Below are 10,922 nucleotides of genomic sequence, written 5' to 3' on the forward strand. Positions count from 1 at the left end.
TTGGACTCTTGTGGGTGCATAAACACAAATCACTCGCCATTGGCTTGTTGAAAAAGCAAAGTCACAAACTACGAAACGTCCGTTTAGGCACACTGTAACATTTTGGACTACCACCCCTAACGACTTGCGAATATGGAGAACACACCCCGTTGACATTCAAACCGCGTGACTAACACATGCATAATAGTGTGCTGTAAAGGGACGCACCATACAGCCGGTCTGATCCTCACTTTCGACTTTCGTCTCCTGTATGGCGACGACGTCTAGGTCTCGCTCCGTCACCATGCGGCATAGCTGATTCTGCTTTCGCTTAGCTGAAAGTCCTCGTTCATTGAGGGTAGCTATTCGAAAGGGCTTACAGAGGGCCGTCATTTTCGAGGGACCAGAGCAAGTGTAAAGTGCTTACCTTTATCTCGCGCCATACAGTGTGCCCGGTTCTACATGTGGTCAGGTGATTTTCGTGCCGCCTTTTCCCGGCGACGCCACCCCTGGCTTAGTAGTGGCGGCTCGCTGATTCTTCTTTCCCCGACCAGCCTGCCACGGCGGTTCTGGCTTTCGCTGGTTTGGTTCGTCCGCAGTCTCCGGGCCATCTTCGTGCCGACGCTTGCTCGGCTGAACCTCGAGGTCCATCCTCTCGCTCTCGTCCTTGGTGGTTCCAGCACTGTCCCCGTCTTGAGCGGTGGCCTGCCGCGGCGGATCGGCTGCTGGCGCGCTACGTCCCTCCGCCATCAGTGGCTTGCTCTCGTCCTTTCTTGTGGTATCCGCGTCCGTTTCCGGCTCGGGGTGGTGGTAAGTCCTGGGTTCAGGTGCTGCGGGTGCCGCTGCTCCCTCTGCTTCTTCCTCGTCCATAACGAGTTCGCTGTTGTCACTTTCCAAGCCTCGACCCACAGCCCGAGCGTACGAGCGGGTGCAGTCCGCCTTCTCGTGCCCAAAGGCGTGGCATTCCGAGCACCGGGGGGTCCAGCATTCTCGGCGAATGTGCCCGGCTCGGCGGCACCTGAGGCACAGTGGGGCTCTCCCAGGCACCGTGACGAGCGCCGTGCCGGGGCCTAACCGCAGCTGGTGGGGAAGCCTGTCCGGCGTGACACCTTCATGCAAAACTAGGCGCACAATCCGGGTTGTCGACTCGGAGCTCTCAAAGTCATGATGAACACGCCACTTGTCACTTGTCACCTCCTTCACGTCGCCGTACTCGGCGAATATCTTCCTTATAGTCTCGTTGGTAACGTCGAAGGCGACCCAGTGCAGCTTTACCCGAAGTTCGTGCCTTACGGGGTCGACTACAAGGCATGGCCGTCCTTTCACGCTGAACGGGCCGCTTTCCAGCAGTTTTTTCTTCGCTCCGTCCGTCCGAAAATTTATCAGCCAGACGTGAGACATCTGGTAGGCCCCTATGCCACAAACTTCCTGTATCACTCCAGTGTCCTTCAACGGCTGCCTGAAGTCGTCAATTCTGTACGGTCGACCGCCGACGTCGCAGTGCAGAACAACCACACGATTCATCGCTTCTCCGGTGGGCAGGGGGGGGCAGAACAACACGGTAATCCTTGGGCAAAGAAGAAGCCGGTTCACCACGGCCGGCATAGGCCGTTATCGCAGCTCGCACGGAGCCATCCATCCTGCGTCCGCTCCTATCGGCAGCCGGAAACAGAATCCACACGGCAACAAACCCGCGCGGTGCGAAACACCTTCTTTGTTAGCGGGCTACTTGTGTAACCTTCACGGCGTTCCACTTGATGTATAAAACGGAGTGTAGTTTCTCTTTGGAGGAAGGGAGGAACGCCACCGTTCCATTCAGGGTCGGTGGAACTGCAACGGTAACTCGTTACGTTTTTGAATGAACGGCAGGAACGGCGTTCCTGCCGTTACATTGATAGGATTTGGCTGTTGTTGATGCCAAGTCTCGAGTACAAAAATCTACAAGTCGCTACTGCCTATCTGTCCCGATAAGCTGGCCAATTTGCCCGCCGTTCTGCCGTAAGTGCTTCCTCGAAGGTTAAAGGCAGAAGAATAACCACGCATCAGGCCGCCGCTTGTGCTTGCTTTCATGCTGGTTGAACTTACGCGGCGTTCGGCGGGTGAATAGCGTAGCCGCGAGAATGCTTTTCACATTTCCTCGTTTGCTGGGGCGGCCAGGACGCGCGTCTGGCCGATATAAATGGTCCTTGCCGGGAAAGATTGTCTAATACGGGATCCGGAGATTTCGGTGTCGGGCATTTTGGGATGTTTCTGTGCACGGACATTTTGGTGTACGACATCTTGGCCCAGACATTTTGAGTCACGGGATGTCCCAGGCATTCTTTGTACATTTTAGCTTTATTATCGCAATTTCGTGACTTGATATGATTTTACGTTCGAGACTGGTGCTTGCGACGCCATGTGTGAAAACAAACACCAAACCCTGGAGGAGCATTGCCACGTAAAACCTTTCTGTAGTAGATGGTAAAAATTAACGTTGTGGATTTGCATCCGTTCAGCCTTTTTTTTTACCAGTCATGTGAACAACCCTACTACTTTAAGTGTTACCAAAGCGCTTTGCTTTCACTTCACCCAACGGTGCAAGACGCTGCTGCTTTATTCCACCCTCCCCGCCACCCCCCCCCCCCAGCAAACCATCCGAAAAAAAACAGAAAAACGAGGTAGATTAGGCGCGTGTGCATTCCGTTTTAATTATTTTCTCAATCAATATCGTATTTGTTGCATTCGTTGTCGGTTCTACTTAAAACTAACCAACCAACCATCGCACTTACGGTGGCGTTACTTTGGAGAGGGGAAGGCTGGGCCCCGCCGGCTACCAGCCCCCTTGGTAGAGAGAGAGGGCTATCACTTGTGCTTCCCCATTGCGCCAACCGGAGTTCGAAAACTTAGAGACGACTGTTGCCGCTCTCGTCACACTAGCATATTTAATTTTTTTGCTCCTTATAATGGCAGAAAGCAATGTTCTCCTAGGATGTCCATGATATGCGCGACGTGAAGAGTTAATTCCCAATGGGGAGACTGAAGGCGAAGAAAGAGCGATTCCTGGAGTGGGGGCGCCATCGGTATGACGGCGACGCACGCATGGGCGTAGTAGCCAGCAAACAATAGTGGCCATTGTGTTCGCAGCGACCTTTTTGGGTGGCCTTTTTGTTGCACATTATAGAGGTTTGGTCAGCTCATGGTGAATATAAATCTTTTTCCTGTATCACTGCGGTGAAGCTTCGGAGAAGGTGAACTCCGCCACGCCTGTAGGATTTTCAGGGAAACCGAAAATAATATGACTGAAAACGAAATCTGGTCGAGATTCGAGCGTGCAGGCGGGGAGGTAGAGGGGGGGGGGGAGGGCTAAGAGAAAGAATTAAAATGCGGTGAATGTAGGCATGTAAACATAAAATGAAGGTTGGTTTTCCCTAACAGTATGGGGCCAAATTGTATGCACAACCCCTACGAGCTTAATCAACGTTTAGGACAATAAAAGCTGCGGCTGTTTTCAAAAAAGTCCCGTTCTTCCTCCACGACAATACCCTAGACCAGTGTTCGCTAATTCATTTTAGCAAGGCAACCCAGCCTACGTAATACCCTTCATAAGGTTTTCTGCATTCTAGTGGGCTAGCAAATGTTTGTTACGTTTTGGATATTGAGACCGTGCATGTAATTTAGGTAATCCGAGGTTATGTAATAAAAAAATACAAAAAGGCGTCGGAAGAGCGATTATAAATAACCAACCTGTCGTAAATGATAAAAAAAAAAGTTTGTTAAAGAATTTAACCGGCTGCATAACAGGTGTCCCCAGGAATAGGTATTAAACAAAAATATATAAATGTAAAATTTGTAAAAAAAAACAAAAAATAAATTTACTGCTCTAGATAGTTATCCATAACCCACGTTAAGCGGTAATAAAAATATAACGGCTGTCGCAGACAGGCAAGCACCGGACAATTTCGTCACCGAAAATTTTGCGCACCGAACTTTTCCGTACACCGAAATGCCCATGCACCGAAACGCCCGTACACCGATATATCTGTACACAGAAATTTGCGAACCGAAACATCCTGCACTGAAATGTCCCAGAGCCGTCTGGAGTTAGTCCGGTGCTCCCTAAAAAAATTTGCCTAGGAGATTTTCTGTTGAATATTTTCATTTTCAGATAATCTGCTGCCGGCGGTGTCAATATTCGTATGATATACGTAGTTCGACGCGAATTTTGAAATTTGTCACGTAATTTAGCCCCAGGATTACCCGACACTATAGTTTAGTTTAAAAACATAATTGTAACGTTAATGTAACGACACATTTCAATTTTCGAAGCGGAACTGTAACGCGTTCCTTTCGCAACAAAGGAACTTGTAACGGGAACTCGTTTCAAAATTGGGAAGGAAAGAGGAACGACCTTTCGTTCCTATTTTAGAGGAACGTGTACAACACTGGTCGGTAACGTGCGATATGTGCTGTCACGGTGCTACCAGCTTTACACATGTGCGTTTGGCTAATTCTGCAATTTATAACTTTCACTGCATGCACTGCACAAAAGAGACCGTCTCAAACAACAAAAACATAGCCACAAAACACAAACAGTCAACTAAGCCATGACAATATAGTTTACAGTTATTCATATCGTTGACTTTGCTCGGTCGGTAAGGGCTTTTACAGAAAACAACTAACGATTTCGTGCAAATGGCATTTGCAGTTCTACAACAACCCTGGTAAAATTATCGAAACGTTTTCCATTTATAGAATAAGATTTACATCGGCTTTGTATTTACAGAACGAATATTAAGTAATTTTCTAAGAAATACAGTGGCGTTAGGTTTGAAAATCAACGCAAGAAATGTCATAACACAAAATATTCACGTTTATTACGCATTTGTTTGGGTACACGGAGCACGTGTATTAGGGATTTCATCCCTCCATTTAAGCAACAAGTTTTCCCAGCAACACAGCCCACAAGTAAAGGCCAGTTGTTTGCTCCGTGCAACGACTCCTTGACACAGTTGTTCGAATGTTCTGAATACAGGATATCTTATTGTTGGCGCTTTTACTTCGGCTCTCTTTGCCTTCGCCACAGAATATAGGAGAATGCATGAGGAATAGTTTCTCAAACAAAACCGTAAACCATGTGGAAACACTACAAAACGACGATTGAAAGTTGGGTGAGTTGGCGATAAATCTTGGGAAAAAGCGCGAAAAACGACTACCGTAGAAACGACTACACGTTCTGTGTTCTTTTCTACGTGTAGTCGATTTCGCGTTTTTTTCCAAGAGGTACGAAACCACGGTCTTTCAACCTGCGCAATCGTCGCAACAGTCATTGGCCAAAAAATATGGTTGATCCTTTTTGCATAAGAGTCGGTAAAACAGAAAAGTTAAACGTGCCTTCACTGGAACTGTTGAATGTTTATTGCGCATGGTATGAACTTGCACATAGCTATTTATACTTCATCAGTAGGGCACCGTTAGGCGCATCATCATTAGACACTGTGTTACTCGCGCTGGAGCATTGCGTATATCCGATTGAAACCCCAAGCCCTCGCGAACCGGGCGAACTAAACCGAACAGATTGTCAGTGAATTTTTGTTGAAGTCTCGGTTCACTACAGCTAAAGAAACATGATTTGCGTGCCCGAAGCAGTCTTGAGGGTGTGCTTCGCAGGCGACTTCTCGCTAGCGGGTCGCTCTGGCAAAGGTGCGACTACGTTCGTCCAGCTCCGCCGCGTCACGGCAAGACGCTTGAGTTGCGACAAGCTCAGGTTGTGGAACGCGACAGGCAGAGTTCGTTACTTAAACTTTGAATGCGTGATGGCATTGCGCTTCCCACTGGCGAGTCTATCTTTGTGCCAAAGCAGTCATCAGCGCGACAATCCCCAGCGGGCGTCGTTCCCTTTGTGTCTTAATTGCACAATTTTTTTACATGGGGCCACGGTCGAGTAAGAAGATGTCCTTCCACCGTGCACGGGCCATTACACCTGAAGCATAGGTGGCCTACATATAGACACCGCAGCTTATGCTGCTATACGCTGCCCTATAACGGTACCAACTATCGGCGCCCCTTAGCGTCACGACACACAACTTCGCTTCAAATATCCCAGACGGCAGCACCGTTACAGGGAAGGGTATCAGGCGCGTTCGTATTGCTGTTCAGGCTTGAGTTCATAGCCTAGTTGCATGAGCGTTTCATACCTCCGGTTGCGGCGAGACTGATCGTAGGGTAGAATCACAGTTTAGCCACGCCAATGAAAAGTTTTCTGATAACGCCAATTTCCTGATGGAAGAAGCCGTCGCAACCGAGCGAGGTGGAGTTACAGCGTGACATGGAAACGCGAGCTCGATATAGGAATATATCTACTTCTATAAAATAAAAGGGCAAATACTTATATATTTTAGAAATAAGTGCCCTCTCTAAGGTAATTATCAAATGCTTCAGGTGAAATCTTGCAAAGAGCGCGTCATCGAGCTTTAAATGTGTTAGCATCAGAAATCTGCACATTTTAATACTGTCAAGGGAACCGCATGCAGAATATGTGCTCTCCAACTTTAGTGCTTTTTTGCGCATGTCACCCCCAATACAAACACTTTTATCGCCATCATTTTTTCACAACTTTCATGCGTGCACAATGGGATTTATTGTACTGAATTTTCGCAGCCTTCCATGACAAAAAAAATTTTGCACATTATTTGTTGGGAATTTTTTTATTGTACCAAAATGTCATCAACTAAATACGTGAAAACCACATTATAGTCTTGCCAAACTACAGCGAAGGTGATATTTTACTTTATGAGAAAATGAATATCGCCCAAGCCCGGGGCACCTTCTGTATTCTTGGTGACGGTATTGGCGACACCGCGTCGACCGAGCCCACAAACAAGCTGTAATCTACGCTGACGATGCGTTTAGGTAGACGGTAATAAACCAGGAACGCTGGCGACCAAAGCCATGGTCAAGTTCCGGCCGATCGGTTCCCTCTCTGTTCAGCAGGCAAAGAGCTCCGGTATCTCTATGACTATCGGGGTAAAGTTAGAGGAGAAAGTACGTCCAACCCTTCTTTCGTTGTAGGCCATATGGTAAATTGAAAAAACCCCAAGCATGATCATCCCCTTAAACGGAGCAGCACCAAATGTTCATTTCTACCCCTACCAACCATCCTTTTCCTGAAGCCAGGTAACTATCCTGCTTCCTAATTATTGGATCTGTAGACAAGTCCAACCATGCTTCTTCCTAGTCAGGGTTACTTATCACTAAAGTCCTTGAAGGCATACTGGGAGAGTCATTCGATGTTAAGAAACTGGCATATGGAGAAGGTCAGGTCGATGTTAACACGCAACAGCCAGCCACAAGCCTCCTGACCCAGACTGACATGGCAGATCCGGACATCACAGTAACACCCCTCAGTGGGCTCAATAGCTCTAAGGGTGTAATGTTTGATCCAGATCTGATGAATGAGACAGAAGGTGATCTGCTCAATTGCCTGAAAGGTGCGGGCGTGATGACAGTGAGGAGCATCACCATGAGGACTGATAAGAAAATCACATCAAAGCACATATTCTTGATGTTTGACTCTTTCAAACGTCCTGAATCCATCAAAAGAGGCTTTATTCATTGTTTCGCTTAGCAGCGCATCCCAAACCCGCGGCGCTGTTTAAACTGCCAACGGTTCGGGAAAACCCGCACCTCCGCTCGTAATAAAACAGCTTGTGCAAAATGTTCACCACAAGGCCATGACACAGATAACTGCCAGGCTCAGGGCTCTATGTGTAGCAACTGTCGCGGACTTTATCCTGCATGCTCCCGCACGGGTGAAATGTTCGAAGTAGAAAAAAATCATCAACCTTAAAATCTCTGAAAACATCTTGCCAAAGGAGTGAAAAAGGTTCGGCTCTTTCCCTCTGCGGAAGTACGCCGATTCATTTCACCGTAGGGCGGAGATGTGTCTGTTTGGGCATGGACTGAATAACGCGAGTTGGACGCTGGCCCACCGCCGCCAAACCCCTCAGTTTCCGCGGTAGCCCAACAACTTGCCACCACACCGCTGAGCCAACCCATAGCGGTTGCGGTGGCAACAAGCACCGAAGGAACCGCTCCTTCCGTCTCTGCTTGCCTGTCCCCAGTACATGTGAGGGTCCCGTGCAGATGGAAGTGGAGGGACCCTTAGGGCCCCTCACTCATGCCGTACCGCCTGCGCAACTTGTGGCGCTCCCGACGCCCATACGGTGACGGTTGAAACGAAGGGCACCGGCAAGGGTGCTAAGTTTATGGGTCATGGTGCGCCGGATATTCCAGGATATCCGATGACGAGATGGACATCGGACCATTCCTATCTGCTTCGCAGCGTACGGAACTAGTCCCTTCATCCTAGCCGCCAGAGAGTGCGAAAAAAACCCTCCTAGAGTTCAAACCCCAAAAGATGACACATAAAAAACACACTCCAGTAGCTCCAAATACTTAATATGGTGAAGAGAAAACATAATGCAGTAGAACTGCAGTGACCTTCTTTAAAACGTTGACGATTTATGCGAGGTACTGCATGATTATCAGCCAAGTTCCATGTGTCTACAAGGAACTCACCTTAACAGTTAACAAAAGCTGTATGGTATTCAGAAAGGACAGGGATGGCTGTACATACGCTTGCAGTGGTGTTGCCTTTGTCGCCCTAAAATCATTACCATGTAATAGTATCACTCTAAGCACTAACATTGAGCCTGGCGATTCGTACTTTAATGCTTTTCAAATCAATTACAGTACGCTCTCTTTACGTCCCTCCCGATTTTCCATATTCAAGCTCTGATTTCAAAGCGCTGGTTGACCAGCTGCCCGAACCTTGCATACTAAGAGGGAGGCGACCTGAATGTGCGCAATTCTCTTTGGGGTTCTTCCCCCACTAATGCAGGATGTCATCCGATAGAGAGGTTTTCACATCCCCAGGAGCATGGGTTTTCATAAAACGACAGCCTGTATACCATAATTCAGGACAAACATATACTCATATCTAGACTTGGCTACTGGTTCTGAAATACTCTTTCCGTGTCTTTGGTGGAACGTGGGCGCGGACCCATATGACGGTGACCACTTCCCAACTTGACAAACATACATAGGCAATGACCCAAGCATTTCATCTTGCCATCCGAGGTTCAATGAAGCTAGAGAAAACTGGAGTACATAAACAGGACCATGTGAACCACCATACACATCCATTATACATCTACACGTAGATGAAGCCGCCCAACTCCTCCCGGCGCGCATCCTCGACGCCACCGAAAAGTTCATTACCCCGGCCTTCGGCGCCCCGCCCAACCCAAAGTTGGCCTGGTGGAGCAATGGCTGCAGGCGAGTACGAGGGGGCCAAATATAAGGCGTGGGGTGCCCATCGCTGGTCCCGCACCTCCAATAATCTTGTATCATTCAAACGAGCAAAAGCATTCGGGAAACGCATGCGCGATGAGGCAAAAGGGAGATTTTCTTGATTGCCGAGAGAGATGATCACTACCTACAGGGTTAACGAATAATCAATTTGATTATAAGCAGACACGATAGAAAAGAGAACAGGAAGCGCCCTCTAATTGCCCGTGCTCCTGATTATCGATCACATCATAAAGCCGCATTGCTTTTAGGCAATTACAAAAGTCCCCGGGCATCGGACTGTTGGGAGAAGTCGCGGGGTTCCACTCAGTTCTGTGAGAATACTCGCTTTTGCGGATGGTGCCGGAAGCACAGACTCCACAACAAGCCAGAAAACAAAGGCCATGCTTTGTGTGGTTTGACTTGACACTACTACTGTCCGGTAACACCAAACAACGGGCGACATCGTCAGAAACACGCAACTGCTAGAGCCAAACGGGAGCAACTGCCAAGAACAGAAGTATTACTTTAAAGGCAACCGGTAACACTCTTGCCGGACAGGGGCTGTAGTTCCGTAATCTTGAAGCGGTCCTTGGTTTCTCACACCGAGCTCACAGGAGATAGCAGCATTGTGTACTTGTGGGACTGAACCCGCCTCATATCTCCAGAGCATAAGTGTAGAGCGAGTCACCATTTTTCTCGGAGCACGTATTAGGCACTTGCATGGAAGATATTACCTATTACGTTAAAATGAAAAACAACGATGATGCTTGTGATACCACCATGCCGGCCCATAACTGGAAAAACAGATGAGGTGGGCGCCACAATCAGGAACCACACATTGTTAGCACAGCAATTGTAGCTGGCAGCGTCCAGTAATCGCTACATAAGACCAGTGTATCCGAAGCGAACCATCTTCTTCGCAAGCGTTCCCAAGGTTAAAGACCAGCGCACGCCCTAGCGCCCAAAAAAGTGAGGCGTCAAGACTGCAGTTACCTGCTGTTGTGTCCACCCCTTTCACAATTGGCATTGTCGAGTTAAAAAAATTTTAACACTAGGATTCTACACTTGAGCGTTTTTCGGTGATGTCGGAAAGAAACTGGTAGTGAATGCTGCTGATATCAAGGTGGAAACGGCAAACGGCGCTCTTTACAGGCGGTAGTGTTTACCGTCTGAAATCTGATCATTCTCCCAGCGGAGCTTCGAGGCATTGTTTTGAAAGTAGCCCGAGAAAGAATATTTGTTCCACACCAGAGAGTTGAACGAACTCTGGTTCCCGAGGGCGAGGAATTTTAATGGCCTGGGATGCAGTCCGACAATGCACAAATTCAGAAACTTGGCACATCTGTTCGTGGACAGTGCGTAAATCTGTAGGTGGCCATGTGACACTAGGGAACATGTCAGTGATCAAGGCACCATTCCAGCGTGTCGCGAAAGAGATTGTGGGGCAGGTCTATCCCACAACACACACGGGGAACCCCGCAACAATGGTGGAATTCGTGACGTGATACCCCCATGTCGCTGCATTCCCATGCATTGAGACCGAAAGGATTGCCGGAGCGCGTCTTGGAATGTTTGCTGGAGGCAGATTTCCCAGGAAATTATTCAGCGAC

The 10,922-nt window shown here is 48.2% G+C and overlaps 1 pseudogene; it reads right to left on the reverse strand.

Moving 5' to 3' along the window:
- Window positions 1-447: 447 nt before the first annotated feature.
- On the reverse strand, window positions 448-1,621 carry LOC144143138 (uncharacterized; annotated as a pseudogene).
- Between the last annotated feature and the right edge of the window lie 9,301 nt (window positions 1,622-10,922).

The sequence above is a fragment of the Haemaphysalis longicornis genome, unplaced genomic scaffold (genome assembly GCF_048455015.1).
Source record: "Haemaphysalis longicornis isolate Haplotype H1 unplaced genomic scaffold, Haemaphysalis longicornis Haplotype H1 scaffold_6, whole genome shotgun sequence".
Taxonomy (NCBI): domain Eukaryota; kingdom Metazoa; phylum Arthropoda; class Arachnida; order Ixodida; family Ixodidae; genus Haemaphysalis; species Haemaphysalis longicornis.